The 18778-nt window shown below is 36.8% G+C and overlaps 1 protein-coding gene across 7 annotated transcripts in view; it reads left to right on the top strand.

Moving 5' to 3' along the window:
* TBC1D5 (TBC1 domain family member 5) overlaps window positions 1-18778 on the top strand; it is a 319581-nt gene that overhangs the window by 62162 nt on the left and 238641 nt on the right. For 5 of the 7 annotated variants that reach the window (XM_054057267.1, XM_054057266.1, XM_054057270.1 and 2 more), the window contains exon 3: window positions 358-512. The exons of the other annotated variants lie outside the window; for them this stretch is intronic. The gene's annotated coding sequence lies outside the window, so the exon portion shown is untranslated. The remainder of the gene's footprint in view (window positions 1-357; window positions 513-18778) is intronic. 7 annotated transcript variants of the gene reach the window in all.

An 18778-nucleotide genomic window follows, 5' to 3' on the forward strand; every position in this document is an offset into this window, starting at 1 on the left:
GAAGAAGTCTTGGTAATACTCAAGTTGTTAGACTTTGGCATTGTTTTCCAGATAGTAAAACTAAAGCACTTATGTCTTTTAAATCTATACAGCACTCTTTCTACTATTACTGACTTCTTAAAAATAACTAAGTTGAACCATGTGGAATTACCTTACATGCTGTTTCCATCTCTCCTGTTATATGATTACATAAAATACTTACGACTTGAAAAAAAATAGTAGTTCCAGTCACTTGTTATACGGAAATTTCCATAAGAAATCCAATGCCTAAGGTCACTGAATCCCTTTAGGTCAAACTAAAAATTAAAAATGTTTTTAGCTCTTTTTAAACAAGCATCTTTATTTTTTCATCCAAAGGTCAGTTCCAGAAGTCTAAAACCAGGACTACTACTTCAGCTTCCTTGTTGCTGCCAGTGCCTGAGCCTTATCCCAATGCTGCTTGACTGGTGAATGTGTGGAGAAAATCATTCTAAGCACAACTTTCTCCTTTGTTTTTGAGCACCTGCCACTATGTGAGTTTATTTTAACATGGTTTCAAAGAAACACGAAAACTTACTTCATGTTCGTTACCCTTTTAGCATTTATAAAAATGTTTATGATGTGTTTCCTGTAGTTTTCAAAAAATATTTAAAATATTCTTTCTGTGAAACAATGATTTTATTTTGCAAACTTAGATATTTTTCTCCTCACTTTACTGCATTAAATTTTAAATGACAAGTGAAAATATTGACTATAGTATTTAGTTTTAAAAGTGACAGATAACTTCACTGAAGGCTGCCTTCCACAGAGCTGATGAAGCATAGACAGGATCAGTGGGAGCTTTTCTTTGCTTTCTGCCATAATATGCCCTAAGTCCCGACCTGGAGGGGCAATTCACTATCTAATTCAAACCTTTCCTTACATTAACAACATGGCAGTGTTTAGCAATGATACGGTGCTTGCTGTTAAAGACTTGCCAATTTTGCCTTAAATAGCTTGATTATATTACCTCAATTTGCCATATTCCCTCTGTTTAGTTTGGAATTACCTTGCAATTTTTAAGATGATACTATTGAATTGTATAAAGGAATTAGAAAGTTGAAATCCCTGCAATGTAGATTTAAAGTAGTAGTATTGGTCTACAGGAAAACACTTCAAACTTCCAACAATTAAAGGTCAGGAAACTAATTTTAATGGGAACAATTTTTTGCTTCTACTAACTTCTATCAATGACTTTAAATAGTTATTTTTCCTTCATACTGCTCTGGATAATTTAAAACCTGTCCTGAAGTGATTTTGTAAGACATATATGTACTTGTGGGTTTGTATGTGTAGTTTCTATACCTTTTAAGTGTAGTTAGTTTTTTCCAGTGTTGCAATGAAGTACAGAACACTATGAAGTACATTAGAGCCTATGCATCAGAACAATTTTCATGCCTCACTCAATTCTTAATGTAAATTAGTAGGAACATTGGTTATCCATTTGAGAAATTGAGTTGGTATAAAAATAAAAATGCACTTATGGTGTGTGGTGCTTTGTGTATCATCTTGGGAGTGTTTTGCTGTTTATCTGTCACTTGCATTAGAAAAAGCAGTCACTGGCTGCAGGTGACATTAAAAATTAAAGGTTAACCTCAATTTCTTTACTGACCAGACATGGGGCAGAAAGTTCTTCTGGATGTGTGCCTGAATTTTGGAACTGTTAAGAAGAGTTGAGAAGCAAAGACCTGTGCTTTTGGTGACTTATTCCTTTTATGTGTGCATGGGTGGTTATATGATTTCAACATTTTCAAGTGTTTAGACCGCTTTTTATAGTGGTCCAACTTTGTGAAATTAAAAAAATGACATGATAATGCTATAGTAAATAATTCTAATGAACTCATTGTACTGATACACATAATTTTGGGAATGTCTTTGTTTTGTTACATAGAAAAACTAATAAAAATAGTTCTTTTCCTCTTACTAGAGAATACACATCTTTCAAAAAAACAAGTTAAAATTATTGCTGAAAAACAGAAACTAGCTTTCTGAGAGATCTTTAAGTATTAAGGCTTTTGACAAAGTTGGCTTTTACCCCGCAGTGGCTTCAGAGTGTGCCAAATTCAGTAGTATAGTGCTTCCCTCCTGTCTCACTCCCAAGTGTGGAGACAGCATTCAGACCAGTGAAGAAGACTAGCTTCAGGCAGCAGAGGTTTCCATGTAACCTGCCAGATATCTTTCATTTGCATTGTCGGTATTATGCTTGTTCAGTTGTAGACCGGGCTACAGGCAAGTCTTGATACTTCAGATGCAAACTTGAAGCTATTGCTGCCGCTCTTACCTTCCATTTCATCTCTTGATTTTACTCACCCATGCAATAACATAGTATGCATATAATCAATAGATCTGCTGCTTCTTTTTGGCTGCTGAGTGAAAATGAGAGGAGATGAAAGAAAAATGAAATTGTCTGCTCTGTGTTCGTGATTAAAATAGACTGCCAAAATAGATTTGTTTTCTTTCCTCATCCTCCATTTGAATCTGTTCTGTCCTTAGCTGTTTTGCCTTTTCCAGCTCTTTTTAGGAAAAGAAGAAAATAGAAATTTCATTAAGGAAAGCAATGAATATTGCTTTAGAAAAGACTGTTGTGATTGACGTTTTTTAGGAACCCTAGTATATCAGACATGTTTCAAAATTATATATCCATGTGCTTACTTCATAGTAAGCTTGACAAAATTGTTTGGGGATTGGTATGCTGTAGATTTTTCAGACTTTGAATTAAATCATGTTAAGAATTCTTTGACTAGAAAGTGATAATGCACATTTCATATGGTTTACTTATTTCCTAATTTGTTAAACCTATATTCAAGACCAATAATTTCTCTGAAGAGAAAATATTTTTAAATGCCAGTTATTTATTTTCCTGTATTTCGCACTGCTTGAAATTGTTCCAGTCTTCTCCAAGATTGGAATCTCACTTAACACTTTCTTGCTTTTCAGTTTTTTTAATAAGGATTTGCTTTATAAGGAAACCAAAGTACTGTACAGCTTTAAACATAGTTCTTTTTAGTTAAGAAGTAATCCCATATAATAGTTGATAATTGTTGGCTTGTCGTCTGGCTCTAAAGTCTTAATTTTATAAGCTGGCTTATGAAACATCAGAAAACTTGAACTCTGTTTTTCAGAGAAAATAGCTCAGATAATACAATATTGCTGAAAGTGGTTATAATTTTCTAAAAAGAAATCTTTGATTTTTGTATTTTCTTACAGCGTATAGAATAGGTGGGACTTCATAATTTGTCAGTTGCTTCCATTAAGTTCAAATAAACTTCCATATCCGTCTAAAAAGCACTATCTGGTGACTTGCAATCGTGCTACAGATGGCATCTTTTCTTAAACACTACAATAATCTGTCGTTTGTGGAGCAACTAAATTACCCGTTTGTTACACTGTTACACAGCTCGTAGAGGTCATCACACATCTGTATGAACAGAACATTTTAAGTCTTTAAAAAAAAAAAAAAGAAATGCATTCATTGCAGTGTATTTGTTGTTGCTGTTTCTGCAGTGTGGGTGGTCTGTGTGCTTGTTTAATTTATGGCTGTATTGCAGAGACTGGCTATAGAAAGAGATATTCATAAACTAGGGAATTTTTTCTCAGATGTAGCAAAACTTGCGGGACATGCAGTTTCAAAGGATGGAAGAGAGGTCCAGGATCAAGAGCTATTTTGCAAAGACTAAAATAAAATTATATCAGTTCCCCACAAGCATACATGATACCACCTCAGGCCTAATAATTCCCATAGCTTTATTTACAGTAGCCGTTCAATTGCCCTGGTGAAGAGTAGCACTATTGTGTGTTATTAACCCGTTCTCTTTAGACATTCTTTCTTCTCTCTTGGTGCCAATGTCAGGATTTATCTACTTTATGTAGCTGATCCTCACTTGAACAAAATTGGTACTGCTTCACATCCTCCTTAAATTCAAGTTGCTCCTGGCAGTGATCCTTGTCTGCTACATCTCTTTTGGTTTTGCCACCTAGGTGGCTGTCTTATTTGCCTCCTGAGCCTCATTTTGGGCATCATAGTTCTGAAGCCTGAGCCTGGCCTTGGGCAAAGCCCACCTTGGTCTGGAGGAGCTTTTTCCATTGTAGTTGGTGCCTGCTTTATAGTTCATTTTCATTTTAGCCAGGGAACCAGTGTCACAAGTTAGAAATCCCAGCACTAAGGATGACCTTACTGATGCCTCTCAGTACTTAAAGGGGGCTTATAAGAATGCTGGAGAGAGACTTTTTATCAGGGATAGGTAGGGATAGGACAAAGGGTGATGGCTTAAAACTACAAGAGGATAGATTTCGATGATATGAAAGGAAGAAATTCCTTACAATTAGGATAGTGAGACACTGGAATAGGTTGCCCAGAGAAGCTGTGAATGCCCCATCCCTGGAAGTGTTCAACACTAGTCGAACGGGGCTTTGAGCAACCAATCTAGTGGAAGTTATCCCCCCGGCCCACGGCAGAGAGGTTGGACTAGGTAATCTTTAGAGGTCCTTTCCAACCCAAACAAGTCTGTGATTCTACTTGAGGACAGGAACTTCTTGCCTTTGTTGTTACCTGCTTACTATTATGTATTTCTCTTATATAGTTTAATTTATATGCCATCTCTTCTGAATTTTGTTGACCTTCAGACTTCTTTAGAAGCATTGCAGTGGTAGCTAGTGGTATTGTTTGAACCTGGTCAGAAGACTTTTATTTGTCGGTTTGTTTTTAGTAAGAGATGACTGCTAACTTAGATGATCCTAAAGTCTGATCAGAATTTGTTTAATAAGAATTTATTCAAGTTGTTTTTAAAGGATTGTAAGTAGCAGCCTTAAGTGTTTCTACATGAATAAAACTCTGGAGGGGAGAAACTGTTGGGTTGCCAGCAGCTTATATTTAAACACAAGATTGTAATGATATTGTGGTGCATTTGAAGTGACCCTCTTACCATAGATGTGACCATCACAGATAGTTGTCTCTCACGCGGAAGACAGTTCTTCACAATGAGGGTGGTGAAACACTGGAACAGATTGCCCAGGGAAGTTGTGGATGCCCCCTCCCTGGAAGTGTTCAAGGCCAGGTTGGTCTAGTGGGAGTTGTCCCTACCCGTGGCAGGGAGGGTGGAATTAGATAATCTTTAAGGTCTTTTCCAACCCAAGCCATTCTGTGATTCTGTGTTCAGAGGTGTGATAATGTTCCAATGAAGTTAAAGGAAAAAAAGAAAAATGGAAAAAATTGGCTGCGACTTCACTTGAAGCGGAAGCAACACTATTTCCTGCCTGTCCTTGGCTCTCTTTCTTTTCTCTCTCCTCCTCCCCAAGAAATAGTGTGGGATTTACAGAATGCTTTGCTTCTAGAACGAATTCTGAAGGACTTTTACAGGATTTTAGTGCTTTTTACTCTTAAGTTATACCAATTTAAATGTCTGATCATGTACTGAATGACACTCGCAGATACAGTATACAGTTAGAGTCCAGTGTTAGGGACTGTATCTCCATTGCAGTTAGCGACATTGCTCATTGTGGTTATGACTGGCCAGCATTTGTAATTAGATGGAAAACAGATGAAGAAAGCCAAATTAAAGTGACAGTGATGACCAACTGCCTACTAATTTAAGACCTTCTGCACATTACTGACTGGTGTTTATTCAATTAACTCATCTATTGAATATATAACTTTAAATATTTCTTTAAGATAATAGAAGCCACGATGGTGAGTTTTATTATCAGTGTTCCATTCCAGTTAAATAAATGCAGTACTTTATAGAACTCAGAATTTTCTGAGCACCTTAATGTGGTTTTACTAAAGGTTGCGCTGAGTGAGGTACAGTACATGACTTCATATTAAGAACTTTCTTTGAGAGCATAATGCTTCTCCAGATTTACAGTTTTTAAAGGAGGATTAAAATCTGGCCGTCTACTTTTGCAGTGTATTTCTTTGTTTTTTTGTAAACTTCTGCATTTTTTCAGATGCATAGCGACCAACTAATTATCTGTCTGTATTAATTTCATAAAATTAATGCTTTTTGATTAATGAAGTGTAAATGCTTAATGAATTTGTGCTTATTTTTGTGCATGAAAGCTAGATATGAGAGTTGCATGGGTTTGTAGTATTTTGAGGGGAAACAACCGTGTTTTGGTTTTACTTCAGTGTTTAATTTTTGGCAAAGAAATGTAAGAGATTGGTATAAATATTAAAACATTCTCATACAAAATCTTTTTCTAATTACAAGAGATAATGTATTACAGTACATCATTAGAAGTATTAACTATTTCATATCAAAAAGAAAATACTAGTATTCAGCAAGTTTCTTCATTCATGACATGAAGTTACTGTTAATCTACACAGGGATCTATCTGGCTTATGCTTCTAGATTCTTTACAAAGCAAATTAAACCAATGTAATTTTTGTAACTTGTCAGATAGTACTCTTCTGATGTAATGCTTTCTTGAATATGTTGGGCAGACTTAAAATCCAAGAACCTGAAACACAGGTGAAAACTTCTTTGAAGAACTGGGGTAAAAGCTGAATGCAAGACTTCAGAAGTATTCGAATAGTTTTCAGCATCTTATTTCTTTTAACTGTTTTATGTTTTTTTTAATTAACGCTGAGGTTATTTTAAGGTTTCAGTATTTTTCCTGCAGCAAATATTAGGTAGTGGTATTAGATTAACTTCACTGTTTCCTATTTAAACAAACACTGTGAGTTTGGGATGATTTCCTCAACTTCCTTGAAGGTTTTACTGTTAGAAGTCCCACAAAGTAACTGTCTTTTTTCCAGTATTTGTAGGGTGCTGAGGGCAAGGAATTCATATTTGGTAGCCATAATTGCACCAGTGCAGCGTTTTACCAGCCATTCAGCAGGAACTTAAGAGATTTAGTACTTTACACAGAAAATAGTTGGGTTCAAATAAGGGAAGTGTTACTTAATGGAAGAGACAGTCTGGGTCATTGTCCAAGTCCATACATTCTCCACTTGCCAAACTGGAATGTAAACTTGAAGTCCTTTTAGATTCATTTTTATTACATGATACAAAGGTAAGAGTGACCAGAAAAGTCAGTATTCTTTTAAAGAGCTTCTCTTTGAATGTATATGCAGTCCTTGCATTTCAGGTTGTGTCTTCTAATGATTACATGTTGAGTAACTTGAAAAACAACCTACATAAACAACAATTTCATTTTACGCAAGTCTGACCTGACTCATCTTATATATTCAGCTTTGCTTCCTTAAGATGAAAAACATTTCTACATTCACATAGTGGTTCTCAGGTATCAGAGAATCACCTCTTTAAAAATAACATGAATCTGAGACTGTGGTAGTTTGAGAGCTGCTTCATTACATGTTTGCATTTACAGTCTGAAAATGTCATACTAAGCTCTTATTAATACAGAAAAAAACAGTTCTTCATTTACAAATAGAATATTTGGACCAATTTGATTTGACAGTTTCATAATGGAAGCATAGATTTTTTTGGAGTCAGATTCACATTAGAAGATTGAAGGAAATACTTAACTGACCATCACAGAAAAATCCTGACAAAGTGTACATAGAAATACACAGGTTTTGTGTGCAAGCGTATATGTGTTACGGCAGGTATAATAGGACAACATTCTTCCTAACTGAAAAGTTTTCTATTCTGAGGATCTTTAAAAATCGTTCTATCCATTTGGTGGAGCAATAGCTTACTTAATGAAAATTGATATTGTGAAGTTTTTCATTCTTGTGTAACATCTGTAATGATGCTTCCAAAAACTGTTTGCAGTTCTGTAATTAACATAGTGTTTCCATGGTGTTTTGTCAATGAATAGAAAAATATTATTTATACAGATGAGGAAAAATTTTCATTTTCATCAACAGTATGGTCGTTTGATTTTGGTGGGGTTAAAATATAAGCCATCAATGTGAACTTTGACTTTCATTACTTTCTTACAAACCTCTGTAGCTTTTATGCCTTGTGAATGAGTAGTGAGGAGTAGTCCAGCACGCTGTCTATACAGGGGTAAGATCAATTCAAAAAACAAAGCATTTTTTCTTTTTACTGAAGATTTGTACCCCTCTCATCACAGCACTTAGTTTCTTTATTTTTCAGTGGTGTTTTTTCTCCATGTAATGTACATAGGCAGGTAATGATAAAAGAGTAGTAAAGTATTCATTGAAACTGAGAATTATAGTATTTGCAAATGTAAAATCATAGTTTACATAAATGTTATAGACAAGAACATTATGAATGTAAATATGCCTTCATCTATTCTCAATCTTATAATGCCATTCGTTGTCCAGTGGGAGATGAAGACTGATGTTTGAGACTGCTGTTTAACCTATTACAGCAGCCTCAAAAAATTAAATAGCCTTCATGTAAATATGAGGTGGAAAAAGAATATTCATCTCCATTAAGTGACATTAAAAACCACAGTAAGAGTAATAGGCGGGTAGGTACGCATTAAGTGGTGAAATCCCTGATTTTGGACTCTAATTATAAGCACAAGGACAATTGCCTCCCATATATTTAAACTGTTATGAGTTTTTCAGACAGAAAATACGCCTCACAGTTCTTCAGGCACCAAATATGGATTTTCTTTTGCATTCTTTTTCATATGATACAGAATTCCTTCTCCCCTGCTACTACATGAAGGCCTAATACTAAAAAGCTGAGTTTGTTATGCTGTCATTGGTAAGATTAGGTCTTTAGGCATTTTTCAAGATCTCATAACTATGCTGAGGAACCATTTTAAGGTGCCATAAGCAGGTGTTGCACAATTATATTCCATTTCGTATTAATGTTATGTAGATTTGTGGATGACCAGTGGTTGATTAACATATTGCACCACATAGGTCACACTTTCTTTTTTTCTTGTTAATGTATTCTCATAAAAATAGATAATATACTTGCACCATTTCCTGAAATTATTTTGTATTAGATTATATAAAATGTTTTTTTCATATTGAGTAATTGGAAAAAAGTATGGCCCATGGAATGATTAATGAAAACCGAGTTGATCTGTAAATATGTCTTTTAAAGTTAATTGTGTATTGTGGTTTCTTTAGTGTTAAAGTGCTTTCAGTGCAGGAGAGGTAGTTTTGGTTTTTTTAGCAACTCCATCTTAGATATAATACAAGGTAAAGTTTTAACTGTTTTTTAAAAATCAAAATCTTTAGCTTGATATTTAATATACAAAAGGAGATGCATTATGTCCTAGCTAACCTGATGTAACAATTGAGGTGATGTCTTTTTAGACTGAATTTCCTGATTTTGTTTTTCAATAATTGCTTTACTATCCTTTTCTATGTTTGATTAGAGACTTACTGACTATTATGTCTTTTTCACATGTAGTAAGTTGTAGATCTCAATCAAGTCACCTCTAATCTTATGATAAATAAACTAAATAGGCTAATCATCTCTCTGAGTCATACACAGGTTTTTGTGATTGTAATTATTTCAACTACTTTTTGGGCCCTTTTAATTTCAGCTTTCTTTTAAACTGAAGATAGTAGGTCTGGTTATGACATTCCAGTGATGCCATATGTACAGATAATTTCAGGTCCTTAGTACTACCATATATTTCCCAATAATGTACCCAAGGTTTGTTTTTAGGTTCTTAGGTACAGCAATATAGTAAGAACAAAAAAAGCAGTTGTTTATTTACTATGACTTGTGAGTTCTTTAGGGATTCACTGCTTTCTATGTTGTCTGTCTTCTATGTTCTTAATGTTCTTAAGAACATGAGAAAATTCTTTCATAAGAAAATTCTTTCATAAGAAATGAAAATAATATAGTTTATACTGTGAGATTTCCTTAAATTATGCAGCCTGTTGGTAGGATTTTTACTTATTTTGGTCGCCATAGAGTTTCAGCTTTTCCCATAACAGTGAAGAGTCAATCACCGGGTTTTATGTGCGTTTTGTGTGATTGATATTTTAGAAGAGACAATAAAGGGGACTTCACAAAGCATTACAGCATTAATACAGCACAAAGAAGGCTTATAATGTGTTTAGCTTTTGTTGATACCTAATGATACAGCAAAAAAAGCACTCTTCTACAAGGCTGCTTTTAAGATCCAAGGGAACCAGAGGAACTGTTAAGAATAATAGATAGCATATCTTGGATTAATTTTTTTAAATTTGTTTTCAGAAACAGAAGCACAAAAATCCTGTCTTAATCTTTCTTTTAGGTATGCTGCTTATTTAGCTTTTAGTAACTTGTAATTTAAGATCACAGTTATTAGGTGTATTTCTGCATTTTATATATCGCTCCCAGATGCTACAGTATTAGTTTTTATCACTGCATATTTTATGAAATGTCAGCCTTCTGTTGGCTGTTCACGCAGCATTGTTAGTGATCAAAAGATACAACATAAAGGAGAGGAATCTAAACAGTTGGCTTATCTTTGTCCTTCATTGTGACACAATACCATAAAATTACTTTACTATATAAAAGGTAAGCAAAGCTTCATGTAGCACACTCTGAAAAGGTGAACTCATTGTTAGACTCAACAAAATAGATAAACTCTTATTGGTGATATTTTGTGTAAAGAAAGTAAAGTTAGCAATGAAATCTTTTCAGTTTGGAAAAAGTTTTCATCTTTTGCTGCCTTTTTAAAGCACAAGAGTCTTATTAAAATGCTATTATAAATCTATCCATTAAAACTTTTTTAAATGGAAGAAATGTTGTGCCCTTGAGAGCAATCTGTTTGATATGTTTTGGAGCTTCTCTGGAATACAGTTAGTCAAGGCATATGCTATCATTTGAATAGTGATAATTGAGAAGACAATAGTCTTTACATTATGAAAACTGATGATTTTCAAGTACATTTAGCCTCTGTGAGATTATTTTGAGTTTATCTAAATTTGTGGTTAAAAGTGTCAGAAGAAATATTAGTCAGCCTCCATTTTTCTCCTTGCCTGAGTGAGTTGTGCATCAGAACTGAAGTAATAAAACAGGATAAACTCTACAAGCTCTGGAGATATTCTATAGGAATAAAAATCTTGAATGATTTTGATCAGCTGTTGTGTATGCCCTGCACAGCAGTTGGTTCAGTCAATTTTATGTTTTGGGATGGTTTTATTAAAACGAGCTGCTGCTTTCAGTAAATCATTTTAAAGATGCTAGCTTTGTATATGCTTTTGGGGGACCTGAAGCTTACCAATGCAGTTGTTGAATATAAGCATATTTGAGCCTCCTCACCAAGATGCTGGGCTGAATTAATGACCCCCATACAATGTGGAGTATTAGAACAGAACATTCAAAAGGAAATATAGTCTCCTATTAGGATAGCAATGGAGAAATTAAAAGAGTGAAAGTTACTCTGTTGTGTTTTGGGGGTCAAAGGTAAACATAGCTCTGGACAGTATCTCTTAAAACAGATAATGATGCATGCAACTTGATAGAAAATGGGTTATTTTTGTCTTACCAACTGCTGGTGTTGTCATGCTTTTCAGTAACTTGTATGCATGTAGTCTCTTGCAGTGTGTGACCATATTTTGCTAGATGCTTCAGAGGTTTTGAACAAACTAACAGTGGTATTTTTTTGCAAGGCCACATTCATCCATTTTTACTTAAAATCTGGCACTGGAAGAGATCATTCCCGTGGACATTCAAAGGTTTTATTACTTATTTCTTGTTGTGCTTTGAAAATACAGTGGGTAGAAAACAAACTTCTGTCAAGTTAGTTAAGGATGAAGATGTTCAGTACGTCAGAAGCATTAATTACTTTCAATTGATTAGTTTTTAAAAGTGACAGTAATATGTAGTGAATCCATCAGCTACCTGACAGTTGTGCGCTCAGTGTGGGTCATCCCTCCTGGATGAATATGGCATCACACAGAGTCAGCCTTTCTCTTCCTCTTCAGCCTTGCTACCAGCATCAAGTTTATGTTCGTTCTCCTACCCTTCACGACTGAAAGGGTTGAACATTCAAAGCTACAGGCCTATTCCCCATCTTTCTCAGATAAGGCCTTTTTATAGTCAGCTTTTGCTCTGATTTATTGAAGAAGTAGGATTTCCTATTGTAGGTTTTCATCCACTGGTTACCTGAAAAAGTGAACTTTACATCTCTTATATCCAATGAGTTTCCGGTTTGCTGAGGAAGGTAGAAAAATCTGCAACCTAACCTGGCTGTGGCTCCAGATGTGGAGTCATCAGAAAGATTGTGATGCTTATAGCAACACAGCAGGAAGAGTTGTGCTCCTAGGAAATGAGGTTTTATAGGCAGTCCTTGAGGTACTTGAGAACCAGGAGATCAAATATTTTGTCAGTTTTCCTTGCAAGTCCGTAAGAAATATTGGTGATCATGGACAGATGTCAGAAAGGAATGAAGACGGTCTTTAAAGAGAGTGAAGTATTTTTTCCTCTGCTGATCTTAGTAACTTTATCAAAGGTTTCAAAAGTCTGTAGTTAGAGGGTAAACATTTTTTCAGGGCTCCCTGTTATTCTTACATCTAAGACTGTGTCAGAGACCTGATAAAGAGAAGCAGTTGCTAAAGACACTTAAAGAGCTGGAAACATACAAAGCTTATCAAAGCCTATTGTTTCTATCTTTACACTCCTGAGTCTCTTTGATTACCTGACCAACCAGTTATGCACTCATTATTAAATGTACAGCTTTCACATACCCATTTGCAGCGCTAATATACAACAATTGCACAGTGACCAAGTCACATCAAGTCTTGATGAAGTGCAATACATAGTTTGAAAGACATGATATGAGTTTCTGTAATTGGTGCTCTGTGGTGCACAATTTCAGTCTTTGCATGAAGAGGTAGTAAAAAGATGGGATGGTCGCTATTTGTTAGTATACTGGGTAGAATCGACATAACTTGATACCTTTAACCTGATATTCTTGAATCTTGATGCACACACAACTGATATGCTTTGGAAACTTACTTTCACTTTACAGATATTTTGTACGTGCATACGCCTAAAATATTTTGTAGATCCTTCATACAGTTTGTGAGCACTGTGCCCAGGTGGCCACGAAGGCCAATAGCATCTTGGCTTGTATCAGAAACAGCGTGACCAGCAGGTCCAGGGAGGTGGTTCTGCCCCTATACTCAGCACTAGTGAGACCGCACCTCGAATACTGTGTTCACTTTTGGGCCCCTTACTACAAGAAAGGCATTGAGGTCCTGGAGCATGTCCAGAGAAGAACAACGAAGTTGGTGAAGAGTCTGGAGAACAAGTCTTATGAGGAGCAGCTGAGAGAACTGGGATTGCTTAGCCTGGAGGAGGCTGAAGGGAGACTTTATAACTGTCTACAACTACATGAAAGGAGGTTGTGGAGAGGTGGGTGTTGGTCTCTTTGCCCAAGTGATAAGTGGTAGGACAAGAGGGAATGGCCTCAGGTTACAAAGATGGGGGGTGGTGTCAGATTGGACATTAGGAAAACTTTCTTCACTGAAAGGGTTATCAAGCACTGGAACAGGCTGCCCCGGGAAGTGATTGAGTCACCATCCCTGGAGGTGTTTAAAAGACTGGTAGAAGAATGGTTTAGGAGTATGATTTAGTAGTGGACAGGTATGGTTTGGCTTAATTATCTCGAAGGTCTTTACCAACCAAGTGATTCTATGATTCTATGAGCACGTGGCCTTATTTCCATAGAAAAATATTCATGGCTGTTTTGACCGCCTTTCTCAGCTGGCTGCAAAGGCATTCTTTACTAGGTAAATGAACGCAGCAGTTTGTTGAGCTTGCAGACAGTGCTAGCACCAGTGAAACTAAAGTTTTTTCAACTCGCTCTAAATGTACAGTTATCCTTCAATCTGTAACCTGGGGGTTATAAATGTAACTAACAGGTAAAATTGAGTCAAATTCATAGTCAGAAATGCCTTAATAAGATATAAATTGTTAGTTTGTTTTGATTCCCTATTGATGAAAATTGCGTTTCTGAAATGTAGCTATATTAGTTGATGCAAGGGATATCACGGTGCTTTTACTTATGGGATTGTACTGAGTTTGCATGGCAAGGTTTTGGTAGTGGAGGAGCTACAGGGTGGCTTCTAGAAGAAGCTGCTAGAAGGTTCCCTGTGTTTGACAGAGCCAATGCCAGCTGGCTCCAAGACAGACCTGCCACTGGCCACAGCTGAGCCCATCAGCAACAGTAATAGCACCTCTGTGATAACATATTTAAGAAGTGTTGGGGTGGGGAAGAATTCTGTGCAGCTGCAGCCAGAAGAGAGAACAGAGAGATGTGAGAATACATGAGAGAAACAACTCTGCAGACACCAAGCTCAGTGAAGAAGGAGGAGGTGCTACAGGCACTGGAGCAGAGATTCCTCTGCAGCCCATGGTGAAGACCACAGTGAGACAGGCTGTCCCCCTGCAGCCCATGGAGGTCCAAAGTAGAGCAGATAGCCACTTGCAGCCCATGCAAGAACCCACACTCGAGCAGGTGGATACCTGAAGGAGGCTGTGACACTGTGGGAAGCCCGTGCTGGAGCAGGCACCCAGCAAGACCTGTGGACCCATGGAAAGAGGAGCATGTGCTCGAGCAGGTTTGCTGTCAGGACTTGTGACTCTGGAGGGACCCATGCTGGAGCAGGCTATCCCTGAAGGACTTCACCCTGTGCAAAGATCACACACTGGGGCAGTGCATGAAGAAGTGTAGGCCATGGGAAGGGCCCACACTGGAGAAGTTAATGGAGAACTCTCTACCATGGGAGAGACTCCATGCTGTAGCAGGGGAAGAGTGAGGAATCCTCCCTTTGAGGAGGAAGGAGCGGCAGAGATGATGTGGAGTCACTACCCCATTCCCTGGCCCTCTGTGCCACTGGAGGGGAGGAGGTAGAGAAAATCAGGAGTGAAGTTAAGCCTGGGAAGAAAGGAGGAGTTCGGGGGGAGGTGTTTTTATTTCTCATTGTCCTACACTGATTTAATTGGTAATAAATGAAACTTAATTTCCCCAAGTCAAGTCTGGTTTTGCCTGTGACAGTAATAGGTGAATGATCTCTCCCTGTCTTTGTCTCAACCCACGAGCTCTGATAGATTTTCTTTTCACCTGAGGAAGAAGAATGATAGAGGAACTTCATTGGGCACCTGGTGTCCAGTAAGGGTCAGTCCATAGAGATGTAGCAGTCAGTTGCTGCTCTGCACTGCAGTGAGCTCAACAAAGGTGAGAAGTACAAATAAACAAAATTGGGTACAAAAGATGTTACACTGCAGCCACATATTTAAGGACTTCATGTTGACTGCATCCTCTCTTATTAGCAACATGCTGAATCATTTTTTAAACAGTTATATTTCCATTTTTTGTATGTCTCTGGGCTGCTAGGTTTGGCATATGGCAAGCTCAGTGAACTTCTTAGGAAGCTGTATTCTGTATACTTATTTATTTTATATACAAATTATCATTAATGATGAGTATAATAAGAACTGTGAGTGTTGACTCACCTGCAAGAGTTAAGATGCTTTGATTTTAACAGTAGAATATATTTTCAAAGTTTTAGTTCAGAATTTATTGGTAAAATGTGAAGTACAGGTGTTAAAGATTTTTATTTTTTTTTCTGAGCACAGAATCTCAACTATAACTTAAATGGAAGTTTTTAGAAATTCCTCTTAATTCAGCATTAAGCCTTGTCATGTAATGCCATCTTCCCCTCCTTGGTTTTTTTTCCCTTGAAAAGACTGCTCTCAAGGGCAAGCAGTTCTGCATAACAGAAGTTTCCTCTCTGTTCTCTAGCAACTGAGGAAAAACTGCTGTGCATGAGACTTTGTCTTGATACTTTCCTTGGTAGTGGCCATAATTATGCTGCTTTAATTTATAGTGAAAGTATTGACTTACAGCAGAACTTGTAGTGATGCAGTGATACTTGGGTGGGATCTGGGAAAATGTTTACTGAAACTCTTTTCCTTTACCTAGCAGGTCACGCACAGACCAGTGGTATTTGCAGCGATGCTGCAAGGTGCTAGCTCATAAAGCCTTGCAAATTTGTGTCCATCTTAGGCAAGCAAAGGGGATGGTATCCTGCTTGTTCTATCTGAAGAAGAGGACCTTGCTGGTCATGTCTTTCACCAAAGTAAGCAGGGCAGGATTGAAAAGGGAAGGCAAGGCCTCTGGGATTGGTGACGAAGCTATTCACAGGCTCCTTTAGCATTGCTACTGAAGAAGCAATCTGGACAGCCAGCAGAGGAGTTTGAAGCAACGGTGTGCTTTGTAACTGGGGCGAAATTGTGAGGATTAATGTTTGGTTTTGGTGCATTAATAAATCCCAGTTTACACTTCTTAAAAATCTACATTCTTAAAGATTCAAGCTGGTAATTTTTGTTAAAAAACGTGCAAAGGTAAAGAAGGATGCTTGGAGCTCAAAAGAGCTTCAGACTGCTTTGTGTTTGGAGGGTATAAACAGAACACTGAAGAAATATGGGTGTTGCTGGGATTTTGGCGGTATTAAGTGTCTGCTTTGCTCAGAGAATGTGCGCTGCTGAACTCTTCCATGTAAATACTGGCAAAGACCCGTGTTTCAGCTTTGTTGAGATCCACCCCAACTGTAATAACTGTAGTCATGATATTATGAGATTGCAGTATTTATATATTGATCAGGTGCACTTTGTTTTAGTTCTGATATTAAAATATGGAAAGTTGCTATTCAGGTATGAATGGAGAGTTCACATTCCTAGTTTTTATTATATTCTGAGAGGATTCTTGTTACCACTTGATGTTAAATATTGTTTAAGCATGTTCAAAATAAATTTAACATGTCCAGATTCTGATTTTGGGATGGTAAAGACAGATTGTTCTCTTTCATAGCAATTGAGAAGGTTATTGTTTTAAAATATGTAGCTGTCTGATGTTGTAAAGGGGCTAACTAGAAGAAAGATAAATACTTCCTGCATTTAACTGGTGTGCTATTCACATCAGTTGAAGAAGAGGTTGCTTAAAGGTAGGAGATGCAACACTTTCAGGGCTTCTTGTCGCAAGTACATCAGTCGGTGTGCTGTGACTACATGGGGGCTGTGATTGCATTTCTAACTTCGTGTCTCATGAAACTTGTAGGGAGAAGATCCTGAGAGAAGATGGTTAAGGCTAACAGCAATAGGCATTGATCATGTCATGAGCTGGCAAATGAGGAATATGTCTTTCTTCATAAAGGCTAAAGTAGAATGAGCTCAGGAATAGCTGAACTTCAGGCACAAAAAGCTTTCAGACTTGTTTGTAATACAAGATGGTAGGAGAAAGATGGACTAAAGCATATTCACAGTTCTGAGGTTTACTATGGAAGTAAGCTATTTTCCCCCTAGGTCTGTGAATGTAAAGGGATAAATTCTTTCCACTCCCATGACTTTATTTTCCTCTTAACATATAAGCTTCTTAACTTTAACAATTTGATATTGGGTGAAGAACACAATGTAATAGCAACATTTGCTGTAATTTTAGATCTGTTTCTGATATAGTTTACTTTCAGTGCTTTGTAGCATCTAACATCAAGTGAATATTTTAAGCACTGGCAATGAGAAATGGAAAAAACTCACAGCTGTGGCATCTTACACCGCCGAAATTTGGTTTGCACCAGCTCGGAGTTTTACTCCCTAGTTTTCAATACAAGCTGGAAGTAGAAATGCTTTAAGTTTGGATGATAAACTCTCAACTTGGCATCTTGGGCAGCAGTGGCATGCCGCTCCCATTGCACTTTCGATGCGTAAACAGAAGACTCTGTTTCTTTGGGAGATCCCTTTATTTTTATATTATAACCAATTGTAGCAGATTTTTTAGATTTTCTTAACATGCTTTCTTTTCTTGCATCCTCTGAAATATTTTGTTTATTCCTCACCCACTACTCCTCCAACCACATTTAATGCTTCATCTATGTTGGGTACTCTACAAGAACACATGACTTAGGAAAGGGACAAAATCAGCACAAAAATAGGTGGTCTGAGCATTTATGCGTTAAATATGCATGTTAATTAGAAAAAATTAGAAAAAATATGAAAACAGATGTTACATAAATTATTTCAGTCTCAGGATAGTAGTAACTTATACACTGACAATAACTTTTATACGTGCATATGTATGTGTATTTCTGTTTCTGTACTTTGGAACATTCATGCAACTCCTACGTGGATAGTACAAGAAAAAGAACTTCTAGTTTAGGTAAAGCCTCTGACCTCCACCTCTGTACTTGTGGGTGTTTCTCCTGTGTTAGATTACCCATTGATCTCCTGAAAGAAAGTTCTTGGAAAAAAGCATTTCCAATAGAATAGGTAGAATCGTAGGACTCGTGACGGGTATTTCAGGTAACTGACATTAAATATATGGAAAACATTTTTTATGCGTGTTGACATTGTTCTTGGCAGCTGAAATTTTAAAATGTAGTTGCAGTCAACTCCTTTATTGTCTCACATACCCCATTCTTTACAGTGATCTTTTAGTTCTCTTAGCTCCTCTGCAGTGAAAAACAAAATTCCTAAGGCTTGCTAGTGGAAGGTAGCCCAGCAAAGACAAATAAAATGTTGAGAATGTGTTAACTGAAAAGAGAATTTTGTAAGTGGATATTCATGCTAGAATTCATCTGCTCTTAGTGCAACCGTTTTGTCATTTTTTATAAAGAAGACACTTCTGACTGACAACTGATTTTCTGAATATAAATTCTGATATAATTTGAATAATTACATAATTTCTGTCCACGTTAGAAAAACAGACATATGTGCAGTTCGTATTCTAATTATCACCACCAGAGACTGAAAAGTTAACTTCTCAGAAAATGAAGGCAGTACAACATGCAGTAAGGGGAAATGTTGAAAAATAAAGACCTGTAGCCGTCTGTAAATTTTCAGATAATTATTTCAGTATAACATTC

The sequence above is a fragment of the Cuculus canorus genome, chromosome 2, assembly GCF_017976375.1.
Source record: "Cuculus canorus isolate bCucCan1 chromosome 2, bCucCan1.pri, whole genome shotgun sequence".
Lineage (NCBI taxonomy): Eukaryota > Metazoa > Chordata > Aves > Cuculiformes > Cuculidae > Cuculus > Cuculus canorus.